At 40.8% G+C, this 13582-nt stretch overlaps 1 long non-coding RNA gene across 1 annotated transcript; it reads left to right on the plus strand.

Moving 5' to 3' along the window:
* Window positions 1-6730: 6730 nt before the first annotated feature.
* Window positions 6731-8183, plus strand: LOC134466346 (uncharacterized). The gene is made up of 4 exons (XR_010038279.1): window positions 6731-6825; window positions 7064-7163; window positions 7454-7570; window positions 8057-8183. It is a non-coding gene; the product is annotated as an uncharacterized LOC134466346 (long non-coding RNA).
* Window positions 8184-13582: the final 5399 nt, after the last annotated feature.

Below are 13582 nucleotides of genomic sequence, written 5' to 3' on the forward strand. Positions count from 1 at the left end.
GCTTTTTGTTTCAAACAGCAGCAATGTAAACAGTTGCCTTCACACACTCAGAGCATGCAATGTTTTTTATACGATGACTGCATGAAATTCTGAGTGTGTGACTACAGCTGTTTTCATACGTGAATGTAACCTATTGGACCACCGTATAGCCCACACACAATTTGCTACAACTGTCAAAGTCAAAGTGTAGGCCTACTTTATTGTCAAAAATAAAAAACTGACATACTGATACATGCATTTACTCTCTCACTCCCCCCCCACACACACACACGTGCAGTAAAAAAGACCAACATACTGATACAGCACGCCACGCAAGCACATGCACACACACACACACACACACACACACACACACACACACACACACACACGCACACACAGCAGAAGTACAATCAAAGGACATGTAGGCCTACGTATGTGCAGTGGTGTAGATGCAGTAGGTGCAAAGAGTAAAGTTCAGATGAAAAAGTTTTTTCTTTGAAATGACTGATGAACTGATCAAATTACAGTAAACACCTCCTGATGTTTTTGACATACTACTATGAATCATGTATTCCATATAGACCCAAACTGGTATCGTTCAATAATACTTTCCTACAGTCGCCTACATCCTCCTTCACCACTGTCCATCTTTCACAGAGGTTCCTCCAAACAGGAACATATGAAAAAAATATCTGAAAGGAAATAAAGTAAAGAACACAGTATGAAAGCTGTTGAAAGATTGAGATTCAAGATCGGAATGGTCCATAAACATAGTGTTCTGACACCAAATCCGTCTCATTGCAAACAAATGAATAGCTGGATTTGATGTTGGGCTTTTTGTGCAGCGCAGGCCAAAATGATAATTGAAAATGTGCAGAAATTGATTTCTGTATTAAGTTAATTTTATTATCACAGAAGAAGATGTATGATGTATGAGAATATTGACGTGGCATGTAGAGCATCATAGGAGACTGTCATATTGAAGCATGTCCACGGACCTGTACACACAAAATAAGGCCCTTTTCCACTGCCTGTTTTTTACACAGGTCCTCAGTGCAGAAATCACACAGGACTTCATTGTTGTGTGATTACACTACATAGCAGCAATGAAGTCCTGCATGATTTCGGCACCGAGGACCTTTGTAGAAAACGGGCAGTGGAAAAGGGCCTATATATAGTAGTAGTAGGTGAATCAATGAACAAAAGTCAAGAGACACCGCACACTGCTTACTTTTCTTTACTTTATTTCTCGGAGCGAACAACGCGTTTCACCCAATGCCTCATCAGGTTCCCTCTATCCATCTATCTATAGAGCGAACCTGATGACGCATTGGGCGAAACGCGTTGTTCGCTCCAAGAAATAAAGTAAAGAAAAGTAAGCAGTGTGCGGTGTCTCTTGACTTTTGTTCATTGATTCACCTCCTCCTGCCTCACACCTGCACCTGCATTGAGGGGTTGTGCACAAGGACTCTCTTGTACTTTGATAGTAGTAGTAGGATTGGCACTGCCCTCACGATTCGATTCGATTACGATTCGGGAGGTAGCGATTCGATTCGATTCTATGCGATTCGATTCGATCCGATTCAATTCTACAATGCATTGCAATGCATTACATTTCTACTGAAAGCAAAGCAAATGTTTCATCAGTCATGATGAGGCAATACAAGTAGTCAGATACTGAGCAACAATTTATTGGCTGTTTTCTGTATCAGTCTGTATCAGTATTGCAATGCTTTGAAGTACTTTTATTTAATTTAACATTCATTTGCTCCCGAAATATCCAATTGAAACTTAAAAAAATTGCTGCATCGATTCTGGAACTTGCCGCATTGAATTGGATCGTCCATGCCCCGCATTGGATTGCATCGCTGAATCGATCATTGTTGACACCACTAATAGTGGTACCACACTTGCAGTATTATAATCTTCATCACCTGCAGTCAGTGGGATGTGAATGATACATCATAGGCCTATAGCATTTCACATAGACAAATGGAAACACTGTGTACCAAAGTGGGCACAAGTCATACAAATGTGGCTAAGTGGTTTGTGTTGACCATTGCCAATGCAATATAATATGAGAGCCAATCAAGTGTCAAAATGCTACCTGTGTCTCGTGAATTTAATGTGTCGGGTAGTGCATCTGGATATGTTTTTTTCTGTTTTGAATCTCTTCATCAGCATTTGCTAAAACTGATATGTAATAATGTGTACTCAAGATAGCTGATGTAAACACAGGTGAACATGTATGGTCACATGATGAATACCCACCTGTTCCCCTTTCTCTTTGACTTGTTTATCTCTGAGGGCAATCAACAAATAACAAATCAATAATAAATATGATACATGATTTCAAAGTTCGTTTTTATTAAATAATGAATCTTAAATTGTTTCTTTCAATTCCCTCACTCCAGGTAGGAGAGGACAAATGAGTCGGCTGTCCCAGGCCCAGAATTGGGTCTTCATTACATTGCATGTATTGTATAGAGGGCCCTTCCAGATTACTTTCTCCTGCACAGCAAATTCTGCGGTGTTCATTCAACACTGGGAGGGTTGATTTGACCTCATTTGGACATAAATGAACTCTTTGAGTGTTGAACCAACACCGCAAAATGTACTGTGTAGGCCTGGCCAAAACTACTAAAAAGTAAAAGTAAAACTAGAGAGATGGTGAAGGATGCATTACGCTGTGTAAAAAGAAAAATAGATTAATAAGTAAGTAACTCCCAGCAGGTGTGGGGCGGGGTGCGATCAAGGCCCTAAGAAGATCAAAGAAGACCAAGACTTCAAGATAAAGTGTGCACTGAACAAGATTTGATGACAAGGGAGCATCAAAGCAGAATGGAGATTTACCAAATTCATTGCACACCTTGGGGAACAGAGAGTTGGAGGTCCCTGCAGGAACGAGAATGATATGGCTATAGACAGATAAGAAGGACATTTTCCTACGATGATTAAATGTAAATGCAAATATACCAATATCTAGAAAGCCTTTCTGCAAGAGATGGTGGAAAAAAACTGTTTCATATGGAGTGCAATGGTGAATGTTATAACTACAGTACTGTAGCACCTGTGGGAAATCTGATGATTTAGGAGCATTTCTACATTTCTCCACAATCCAAGACAAGTCACAACACATATTCAATAATATTCTTCTTCTTTCCTGCAGGACAGGAAACTGGAACCGAAATGAATGTGTCAGATCATACTCAAGTATATAATGGGTCACACCTGGTTATGGTGTTGGGCTAACAGCCAAAGGCTCACGAGTCTTGCTTGAGCACAGGTGAGTGGTGGGTGGTGGTTGACCGAGGTCTACTAAGCATGGTATCATATTCTTTTCGACAATTGTTAAATAATGTCCTAATCATCAATACTGTATGTTTCAAGGGGACTTAACAAGGGGCCTATTGATGATCAGTTCCACCAGTTATGATGTTGAATGTATGATGTTGATGTTATTGCTGAAAAGACTTAAACTACTGTACATCATCAGCAACACGCGGACATCTCACATCAAACAAGATCTAAGTTAGTTTAAAAAAAGCTATGTTGCAATAGCGCTTCCTGGACTCACAAAAAGGTGCTCTTTGGATGGTCAAATGTAGAAGTAGAAAAAGGAAAAATACCAAATGCCAAAATACCAAATACCGTCTATCAAAAATAAAAAGCCTTCGTTGCATAGCTTGGTTACAGTAAACCTTTAAAAAAAACTCCAACATGTTTCGGCCCTCCGACCTTGCTCAGGGAGTGGTTTTGACTGTGGTTGTTGACTGACTTTGATTTGACTGTATTTTGACCTGGCAAAGGGTCATTAAGAGAATGGCCATCCCACAACTATCCTGACTAACCAACTTTTGTGTTCCTGCCAAATTGGTAAACCACTTTCAGCTGCATTATTTAATTCAATGAACTATATAAATAAATAATAGTAGTAATTATTATTATTATTATTATTACTATTAATAGTAGAAGTAGTAGTAGCATATAAACACACCAAAAACATGGTTTCAGGTTTATGCACTTATGCTACTTCTATTGAGATTACATTAAAGGTCCTCTTTTCTCCTGATTCAGAGAGGTAATGCATAAATAGATTCTTACTCCCATCTTACAGATTACACTTATTCTGCATCCTGTCACTGGTGCCAACTGTATATTAAAAGTCCATGAATGATATAATGTGTGATCTCTGATGAAACATCAGCAGACAGTTGGCAGGGTGGCTGACAGCTTTGGCAGGGACCAGGACAAAGTCATCTGAAAGGTCCCTCACCCAATACATACAATGCAATGGGAACCCAATTCTGGGGACCCTCTGTTCCTGGGACAACTGTCCCCTTTGCCCCCTGTCGTCTTCTCTTGGCAGGAGCCTACATTTTGTAGCAATGGAGTAATGAGGTGGAATGTGCCTTACAGCATACAGTATACGATGCAGCATTTTTATGCCTATACAGCATGTCACTGGTCCACTGCCAGTGGTCTTATTTGCCCAATTGGGTGCATGCATGGCATTGACTGCTCAGGGGAGTGAATGAACAGCATATGAAGCTTACCTACTACAATGACACAACACCTTCACTAAAACGAACTGTATCCCCTGTGCAGCTCTGTGGACAGATCATACTTAATGCTATGGCCATGTTATTGTCTTACCAGATGCATGGCTCTAAGTTAAGTCCCATTTTTTCAATTAAGTTATTCTCATCCTCAAACCCCTGTTGGTCTGAGACATGTAGTTTCCCTTATGGCCAGTATATGTTGGCTGCTTCTCTGGCAGGTGATGTACTGTATGTGTGTAGTCTGCTTGCCCACAGTAGACAACTACATCAGTGGAGCAACATGACTATCATAGGCCTACATGGACAACATCTACAACAGGCCTGGTACATTGAACCATGTTTATCATTACTGTTATAGATGCAATAATAACACTGTAGTAACGTAAGGGACATTACATCAGCAAGACTACACCAGCAAACACTTGCGTAAATGTCTGACTCTAGTCATCTGACCCAGTAATCTGATCTGAGTTGAATGGCATGATAAGACATTAACCTGTTAAGACACGCCGTTATACATTTGCTGTTACCAGAAAGACAATGACCAAGTCATAGTGCATTACTAAAGGCTCTGTGTAATGTCATAGTAGTGCAGTACTATGGTAGTTAACTTTTCAATGAATATTACATCCAGGGCTGTAGTGGTGAAATTAGAGGTGGGTAAACTATGATTTTTTTGATCAGACAGACCGTGACACGACGCGACGCGACACTACGCAACGCAATGTGTGTTTTTTTTGGGTTTTTTTTTTTTTGGGGGGGGGGGGGGGGGTGTCATCGGTGTAGGCCTATCTGTGTATCTACAGGTATGAAAATGGGTATGAGGCCAGGCATGATAGTAGGCCTACACTGAAAAGAATGGAAATCAGGGGTTGTTGAATGTTAAAGTAATTATTTAGTATATTGAAAATGATTGTTTCATGTTCCTTCTCCAAACATGTATAAATCATGTAGAACTATTATATTCAGGACGGTGAACAATTTGTTAGATAAATTCATGCTGAGAAAACATGAAATTGTTAGGTTTTTTTTTAATCTCCGCCCAATCTGATTCTAAACACGTCATTAAAAACTCAAACGAGGTTGAGATGCTGCCTGGGCCCTGCCCTAGCGGTGACGCAACGCTTTTGAAATTGCCTCAGCTTCAGCTATGGTCGGCAATCAGGCGAAGTAGATCCAGAAATTTTCTGTTTCTCTCCTGCTTGTACAAGAGGTCATTTGTGGGAAGACAGTTGACAGTTGGAAGAAAAAAGATGATTCTAAGCACACTTATGCCGTGAGTGCACACCCACCATCTTTCCTTTCTCATCTGCCTCGACAAGAGTAACTACAGAATCGGCTGTGGAGGGAACAACGTTTACACTTCGGAGATTATTTGACGATGGAAGGATTTATTGGCAAGGTAAAATTACTAATATCTTTCCGAAATGTTGAGTTTGAGTTGAGTTCGATGGAACATTAGGTTCAGTGCCCCATATTGTGTAACACGATGTCAGTAGGAAGCCTGGCTAAAAAATAACGTTCACCGGTGTTAGCGTGGCTAGCTAACTGGCCATTGAGACTCTCAATGTAACTGGCTCATCATTGCCAAGGACATACCGGTACAAGTCTTTACGGTAGTTATGTCTGTTAGCATCGTGAAGAACTTTTTTCACTTCGGAGATTAAAAGACGACTGAAATACTTATTTGCAAGGTAAAGTTAAAAAAAAAAACGAAATGTTGAGTTCGAGGGAACATTAGGTTCAGTGCCCCATATTGTGTAATACAGTGTTAGCAGCGAAGGCTGGTTAAAATTTACATTCACCAGTGTTAGCATGGCTAGCTAAATGGCGCGTAATTGCCAAGGACATGCATGTCATAACGGTAGTTCTGTCTTGTAGCAGCTAAATGCACATTACTTAATGTCATTATCTTTCCGTTATTTTGTATGTATTGTGTGATTGTACTAAACTTGGTCTTGTTTGGTAAGTTAGTCTTGCTTGATTATGGTACTGGGGTGCAGCAAGTAGATGGTATTCATGCACATTTTCAGAATGTTCCATGCACATTTAACACATGTAATGCTTTAATTTTGCATCACTGTGCGCATGCAACAGTTGGTCAGAAAAAAAAGATGTGACTGTTTTCGTCTCTCTCTCTCTCTCTCTCTCTCTCTCTCTCTCTCTCTCTCTCTCTCTCAGGTGAATGTGGCGTTGTAAGGGGCGCTCATAGTCCTTCCAACAAGACACGATTTGCTGACCCATTATATGCGCAAACTCAGGACTTCGGTCGCCCTGCAAGGTATTCATGCATGTTTTCAGAATGTCCATGCACATTTAAGACATGGAATGCTTTAATTTTGCATCACAGTGCATGCAACAGTTGATCAGAAACAAAAAGATTTGACTGTTTTCATCTCTCTCTCTGTCTGTCTGTCTCTCTGTCTGTCTGTCTGTCTGTCTCTCTCTCTGTCTGTCTGTCTGTCTCTCTCTCTCTCTCTCTCTCTCTCTCTCTCTCTCTCTCTCTCTCTCTCTCTCAGGTGAATGTGGCGTTGTAAGGGGCGCTCATAGTCGTTCCAACAAGTCACGATTTGCTGACCCATTATATGCGCAAACTCGGGACTTTGGTCGCCCTGCAAGGTATTCATGCATGTTTTCAGAATGTCCATGCACATTTAAGACATGGAATGCTTTAATTTTGCATCACGGTGCATGAAACAGTTGGTGAAAAAATTCAAAAAACGGAAAAACTTGACTGTTGTTCTCTCTCTCTCTGTCTGTCTCTCTCTCTCTCTGTCTGTCTCTCTCTCTCTCTGTCTGTCTCTCTCTCTCTCTCTCTCTCTCTCTCTCTCTCTCTCTCTCTCTCTCTCTGTCTCTCTCTCTCTCTCTCTCTCTCTCTCTCTCTCTCTCTCTCTCTCTCTCTCTCTCAGGTGAATGTGGCGTTGTAAGGGGCGCTCATAGTCGTTCCAACAAGGCATTTTGCTGACAGCAAGGCGATTTGCTGACCCATTAGAAGCGCAAACTCGGGACTTTGGTCGCCCTGCAAGGTATTCATGCATGTTTTCAGAATGTCCATGCACATTTAAGACATGGAATGCTTTAATTTTGCATCACTGTGCGCATGCAACAGTTGGTCAAAAACAGAGACTTGACTGACTGTTTTTATCTCTCTCTCTTGCTCTCTCTCTCTCTTGCGCTCTTTCTTTCTTTCTTTCTTTCTTTCTCTCTCTCTCTCTCTCTCTCTCTCTCTCTCTCGATTTTTGAAGTAGACGAGTTATGCCCTATATTAGTGTTTCTCAACGGGGGCGGTAGGGAGCTCTATGGGGGCGGTGGGAAGGATACAGCCGATAGGGAGAGGTGCTTAGTTGCTATTGGGGGGCATTCTTTTTTAATACTAAGGGGGGTGTTGTCAGGCTTATGATGAGGCCAAGGGGGCGTTTGTTCAAAAAAAGCTTGAGAACCACTGTCCTATATGAAGTTAGCATAGAGTTTGGCATTATAAGTTGTATGTGATTTGTCTCTTTTGTGTTCAGATAAATGCTGAATTCAAGAGAATAACTACAATGCCCTTGCAGTCGAGATTCCTGTCCCAGCTAGACATATTGTCTGACAAGCTGCTGAAGCTGTTCAAAAACAGAGGAGGACAGATTGACAAACGCCTAGAGAACATTTTGGTTTGCATGACTGAGGTAAGAGAATTTGAGAATTTTGGGATAGTGCTGATTAGTGTTGACATAGAATTCTATGAAATAATAATTTATCCTTCCTTGATGCAGGATGATGTTGATGGGGGATGTGAATGCATCCTGAAGGCATTGTATGTGTTCCTTGTTAAAATTCCATAAAATAATGTATCCTTCCTTGATGCAGGATGATGATGACATTGATGGAGGACGTGAATGCATCCTGAAGGCATTGTGTGTGTTCCTTGTTAAAATTCCATAAAATAATGTATCCTTCCTTGATGCAGGATGATGTTGATGGAGGACGTGAATGCATCCTGAAGGCGTTGTGTGTGTACCTCAATGAAGACCCCAAATGTCTACTTCGCGCGTTTGTGGTGAGTACAAGCAGTGTGCTGTGCATGTCGCAAGGTGATGATGTTCTCTGTGCCCCTTCTCCGTCTCAGTCTTTTTCCCCTTTCTCTGTCTTTCTGTCCTCTCTCTCGCTCTTTCACTCTCTCTCCCCTCTCTCACACTTCACTATTTCTGTCTCTCTTCTGCCACACTGTCTCTCTCTGTGCCCTCTCTCTCTCTAACCTCCATAGCGCAGAGCCTATGTTTTAACCTTACTGTCACTGAAATTGTAATGGTTATGTCTGAATCTGTTACTTATGGCTCTCGCTACTGTCATTGCAATGTTATGGTAGTTGAGTACTTTCAGCAAAAAGTGAGCAGGCCTGCAGCCTACCCCATCCGCAGGGGCTACGTTCCCTTTTGCCCAAAAACAGGTTACGGCGTAGAAGTAGAGTTTTCCATGAAAGGGATGTTGGGAGTTCCTTCTATAAACCACCAACTCCAAACACTAACCCATTTTCCCAACAAACTCCAACTGAACAACTGTTCTTTTGTTTGATCTTCTCTTTCGTTTGACTGTTCCCTCTGCAGGCACAAGACGAAATCCAAGTGCAAGAGGGAATGGAGGAAACGACTGTAGGGATCTACATCGTCAAAGCAGATGCCACCAGCAAAGCAGATGACATTGGCATCATTTTGGAAGGCCAGCAGGTGTTGCAGGATGTGGATAATGTGCCATTGGCTGTCGCGTTGTTGTTTGGATTGATTTACGCCCTAAATCTGAACTACCCCGACGGCCTCAAGCGCACTTTTGAAGTCCTGCAGAAAATTATCATGGAGCTGGAAGGCACCATGCTGTCCAAAAAGGTTCAGGTACTGAAAAACCAACTCATTTAAAACACACACACACACACACACACACACACACACACACACACACACACACACACACACACACACACACACACACACACACGTACTGGAAGAGACTGAGCCTCGGAGCAAGCATTCAAAACACACACACACACACACACACATACTGGAAGAGACTGAGCCTCGGAGCAAGAATTCAAAACACACACACACACACACACACACACACACACACACACACACACACACACACACACACACACACACACACACACGTACTGGAAGAGACTGAGCCTCGGAGCAAGCATTCAAAACACACACACACACACACACACACACACACACACACACACACACACACACACACACACACACACACACACACACACACACACACACGTACTGGAAGAGACTGAGCCTCGGAGCAAGCATTCAAAACACACACACACACACACACACACTCGTACTGGAAGAGACTGGGCCTCAGCTCAGAGCAAGCATTCAAAACACACACACACACACACTCGTACTGGAAGAGACTGAGCCTCACCTCAGAGCAAGCATTCAAAACACACACACACACACACACACACACACACACACACACACACACACAATCATACTGGAAGAGACTGAGAGAGCAGAGCAAGCCCGAACGAAATGAATGACTTGGCTAAGTGTTCTGTTGGAAAAGTTCAATTTGCATATTGGGTCTCACTGTCAAATAGCTTGAAGTCATGTCCCTGGACTAAAATTTGACTAAGGTCTACAGAATTTGTGTGCATTTAGGAGGTCATTGCTTTTTAGATACTTTGACAAGAGTTAATTTTCAACATTTGTCTACGTAATGTACCTGAAGGGTCTTCCATGATCTGGCTGTTCAAAATGAATTGGAAATACATTGGAGTTTTCATTGTGAAGTAGCCTAAAGTTATGTCCCTGAACTAAAACTTTACTACTGTCTACAGAATTTGTCTATCTATCTATCTATCTATCTATCTATCTATGCAGCTCCCCATTGACATTTCCTTTTGTTCTCTCAAAGCTGTTGGCAAGTGCTTGTATGTTTTGGTACAATCATAATGAATGTTTTGAAATGAAGGTGCCTTTTATCTTCTTGGATGTAGTTTTGTGTGTGCATTTAATGCTCTCTCTCTCTCTCTCTCTCTCTCTCTCTCTCTCTCTCTCTCTCTCTCTCTCTCTCTCTCTCTCTCTCTCTCTCTCTCTCTCTCTCTCTCTCCAAAATGACTTGGCATATTGGGGGTGTCAGTCACTTTTAACTGAATGAGTTAAGCTGTTGAGTACCGTTGGAAAGTGTATTTGATGAAATAATCATAATTAAAAAACCTGCAGTTTTAAGTCAGTTTAAGTCTCTTCATTCTCAAGTATAAAAGCATGTAAATATTGGTTGACCAAGTAGCAATATATAACAATATAAACATGATATATCTGTTTACAGTGTATGACCGTATATGAGCGTCTGATCAAGTAGCAATATATATAGGACATAAAAACATGGTTTTATACATAAAATAAAATATTTACATCAAAACAATTTCTGTGTTAAGTTAGCACAGAAATTATGTTTATGTAAATGTTTTATATATTTTATAAAATCATGTTTTTATGTGCCATATATATTGCTACTTATCAGACATTCATATACTGTCATACACTGTAAACTGACTGATATCATGTTCAAATGACATGAAAACATTATTTTCAGGAAACAGGATAATAACATGTGCAACCGATGTCCATGATATTATCATGTAAATGAAACATGAAAAAAACATGTTTCTTGCAAAGCAGAAACATGTATTATACATGAAATAAGAACTGAAATAATACATAAAATATTAACATGAAAATATCATGTTTGTTCTATAAGCCAATATCATGTTTGAATGACATGAATACATTATTTTTAGGAAACATGAAAATAACATGTGCAACCGATGTCCATGATATTATCATGTATATCTGAAATAACTTTTCTTTCAGTGTATAAAGTATCGGTATCAATGCATCCAAAATGGTTATTTGTTTAAAAGACACTAGAACTTTTTGGCATGCACATTCATTTGTCTACTATAAATGACATTTAATATCTCTTCAGTTAGGCCTATTAGGCCTATCACATAATTTGTGTGATCATATGATGCAGAGTGTGCCTTTGTTACAATCCTAGATAGTAGGCCTAACACCTATAGCCTATTGGAGTAGATCAACAGCATAACAATGCAGCTCAATTTCATAGGCGTATTCCAATTTCTGCATTAGGTTTTTAAAAATAGATTCACCATCATGTAGGCCCATCTCAGCCATTCCCCACAAAGATGAATGGCATTAGTCTATATAACATTGGAAACTAATTATAAAAAACACAACATTTGTGGTTTTCAACTGAATTGATAAGGAAGTGCTATTAGGCTACATTTTAGGCTTATGTTTATAAGACAGCTCACAATTTACCCCTCCACTGTCATCCATTAGGCCTACTTAGCTAGGCTACTTGTGGCATGCTCAGAGATTAGCAATAGGCACTGCAGCCATTAAGAGAGGAACTGGAGTTTTACCTACCATTAATAAGCTAACCCATACAGCGTTATCAATAACTGCAAAGGCAATAGACAGAAAAAGAAGCTGATGAAGAAGAAGCTTAATTTCTTAACTCAGGAATGAGTCCTTCTAGCTCTGAGAACTTGCTTTTGCAAAGAACTTGGAAATGTCAGATCATGAAAGAATATTAGTGACAAGGTGTAACAAAACGTGTACCTCCCTAAATGATGGATTTTGTGGTGTTACTGTGTTAGGTTACTTTCATACCTGGCTTCACACGCGGGATTTTTTTGTTTTTCAACTCCACCGCGCGAACGTGCATTTGCGTTTCTATCGGCATTGCCGTCCGTAGAACCGGCGGACAGATGCGCTTTCGCTTTACATGGGGCGCACTGGCTTGTCCCCTACTTCTTTCGGACACACGGTGCGAAGTGGCTAGATTTGATGAGAAGGGCGTGACTAATTTGCGAACGGTAGAGAGAAACCGGCAGTGGAGTCAAATGGAACGGAATGAACATTACAATGCAGATGAATTAGGTCTATATTTCAGGCAGTCCAACGAAATCCCGGCAATTTCTGAAATCCCCCCGCACATTTTTTAGGTCTCAAAAGTAGGGAAAAAGAGGACGTCTGGTCACCCTATCCATGATGATTAACTATGATTAACTATGCAGGCAGGCAACTGCACAACGTGTAGGCCTAGGCCTATGTGTTTACATATTCCCTGGATCCTGATTGGTGTCGCTGCCGCAGCCGAAAGGCACTGATTGGAAGGTCACATACCCGAATACAGAGCAGATGAAAATGATTCCTACTAAAGCGTTAAGCAGGCCTATGTTCAACAATATTTTTTAAATGACACCAAATTTATTTTGGATTATTCCAACGGCAGATCACAAGGTGCAGGGAACTTTGACGTGCGTAATTGCCATTAAGAGCTGCGTAAACGCTATTTAGAGGTGGGTTAACGCTATTTAGAGGTGGGTAAACGCTATTTCCTAAATTCCAGAGGTGCGTAAACGGCGTTTACGTGCGTTTACCCTCCACTACAGCCCTGATTACATTATGCCACAAGAGGTACGGCGTGCATTATGGGGCTTGAGGTACGCACTTCACTTAAATTAAATAAACACATCAGTGAGTTAACAACAGCTCAGGACATATGTAATTATTTGGCAAGTATTACCATACCTGATTATTTCCCTTTCTGATAGCCTGCACTACAGTTTTACACAGGCATGTGAACAGGCCTACCATATGTCTACAGTATGAGCAAGATGCCCCAAAAAGGAAGCTGTAATCAATTCCTAATGTCAGCACAAGATTAAGTGGGAAAGGGGTGTCATCAGATCAAACTACTTTAGCAGAAAATAAAATGAATGGCGAAATCGCATCAGTGGCTTCACTTGCTAGTGAAAACTATCAGTGGGCTTATCTGTATTAAGCCCAACTATGTAGGTAGACATAGTCTTGGGATCCGGCTTCACAACAATTAAGCGATATTTTCATCATAATGAAGTGGTGCATCCATGGTAAAAGTGACTGAGTCATTGTACAAGCAGGAAACAGTTTTTGTAATAATAAAACATTTTATTTTAAACTCTTTTT

The sequence above is a fragment of the Engraulis encrasicolus genome, chromosome 16, assembly GCF_034702125.1.
Source record: "Engraulis encrasicolus isolate BLACKSEA-1 chromosome 16, IST_EnEncr_1.0, whole genome shotgun sequence".
In the NCBI taxonomy this organism is placed as follows: Eukaryota; Metazoa; Chordata; class Actinopteri; order Clupeiformes; family Engraulidae; genus Engraulis; species Engraulis encrasicolus.